This window comes from Arachis ipaensis, chromosome B10 (genome assembly GCF_000816755.2).
Source record: "Arachis ipaensis cultivar K30076 chromosome B10, Araip1.1, whole genome shotgun sequence".
Classification (NCBI taxonomy): Eukaryota; Viridiplantae; Streptophyta; class Magnoliopsida; order Fabales; family Fabaceae; genus Arachis; species Arachis ipaensis.
Window position 1 is genome coordinate 135,207,639 of NC_029794.2, and position 2,384 is coordinate 135,210,022.

Genomic DNA, 2,384 nt, shown 5'->3' on the forward strand with positions numbered 1-2,384 from the left:
AGTCAGAATTATTTATTTTCATTAATTTATATTAATTTTTTTTTTATGCATTCTGTCAATACCTAGGTCTATACTCCAATAGAGAGGTGGTAATGGAATGGGTATTTGTCCTATCCAAACCGCTTTGCCATACAAAAATTCGCATTCGCATAAAATCCGTTTTGCTTTCATTTGTAGGTAATAAAAAGTTGAACTCTAACCCACTTTCTATGGATATCAGTCCCATTTATATTTGTCTTTATAATGATTAAAATTCAATAAATAAAATTAAATTTTAAAATTTATATAACCATCATTACATATATAATATAAATTAAAATAAAAACTTAAGTATGATACAATATTATTGATAATTTTACTTATTGAGGTGTGTATTACCTAAATCCGACCATGTCCTATCCAAAATTCGTCCCACTAAAAATCTATCTCGCACCGGGACGTGTAAGAACGAAGTAGATACTTGTAAATTCGAATAATGTTGTCATCCCTACTCCAATGACCTAAGTTTTACTAGTAACTCCAACATCTTCAACACGAAAATAAGATCAAATAAGACTCCGAAACTATATAATCCAACCAGGCCCAAAAAGCCAGATGGGATAGCAATGACGCGATTAGGTCTTAAGTCGGGCTTATAAACTCATTATCCGGCCTAATTTGGAGAGTAAGCATATATGATGTAAACTGCTACATTATTAAGGGTGACAATCATTGCGCGATTTACTAGAGCAAATCTACCAAAATGATAAATCATGCTCAACTTTTTTTTTAAGTTAGGAATAAGAATTGAACTCGTAATCTCTTAGAAGACTATACTATTTGAATTATAGTTTATTGACATAAATCACCCTCACTTACCTGTAAATATTCACCTCGGATAATTTTTCAATCAAATTACACATTATTAAAATTCATATTGACTTTAACATCAGAGTTTTTTTTAGGTATCTCAGTTGCTATATCAGGAACACTTCAAAAATTTTGAAACATCACTGCATTAGTAATAATAAAAAGTGTTGTTCCCTAATATTTTTTATTCAATAAATTAAATATGGATAACTAAAGAATAAATAAATAAATTTGAACAATTCTAATTAAATCTAGGATCTTTTTTCCTTCGTTTAATAAACCTCCATATATAGCTTTTTTTTTTATGATGGGGGCAGGATCCTCTTAGACGAAGAGATCCCATACAATCAAAATTTAAAGCTAATGTAATATCCGGAGGAGCAGCATCAAAAATATGCAGACCGAAAGGTAAATTTTGGCTTTTTTTTGCTAACACATCCGCAACCGAATTAGCTTCTCGAAGAGAGTGGGACCAAGAAATATTTGCAATTCTACCAGCCTGAATACCAATGTCTTCTACAGGGGAGCACAAGGGTGGCTGGCAGGGCACTCATTTTTCAAAAGGTGGAGGGCAGAGGCAGAGTCCGATTCCACAATAAGAGTTGTATACTCTTGAGCATTGGCAATTTGTAAACCACGGGCAATGTCCCACAATTCAACGTGCGTTATCGAGCAGCTTTCAAGATTGTAAAAGAAACCCAGAATAAATCTTCCTAAGTGATCCTTAAACAAACCACCACAAACAGCGCTATTTAGATGGCCTAAAAAAGATCTATTCACATTGAATTTTAATATTTTTTTTGGTGGCGGAAGCCATCAAATGAGACACTGTGGTTCAACATTGACAGTACTCCTTCTTTAGTATCTATCAATCTTTAGGATCTCGTCAGTTCGGACTTTAATTTGGTGCACGGCCATGAAAATTAGGAAGTTTGAGAGCAAACAAAAAATAATTTGCTTAAATTAATTATTAGGAACAATCCATGAGCCTAGTAGCATGCATGATTGAGGAAGGAGGTGTCCACGTTATTTTTAATTTCCAAAGTTAGTTGCTCCATATTCACCTCTTTCATTGAATGATGACAAAAGCTTAGACAATATATTCCATATAATTAAAAAGATGAATGAAGAATATTGGTCAATTACGTCACCGAATAAACAAAAAGGCAAAAGGTCAAGAACAACAAATTTGGAAAATTAAATACCAATTTATTTGGTTCACATATATAACACAGGAATCATTGCATATTGTGTTCCCTTAGTTCCGAGCTGTATGTATCAATCACATATCATATTCCATTATTGTTCTCTCTCTTTATAAGGTCTCATTGAAAATACACTTCACCGAAACTTTGGCACGTTTAATCCATTATATATTTTTATCTCCAACGGTCCAACCAAATTATTAACAATAATTATAACAAAACTGTGACACCTTTAACTACATGCATATAATGGCAGAGCTTGAAATAAAATTTTGAAGGGGTAAAAAATTTAATATAAAAATTTAATAATAATATTTATATTAAAATAAG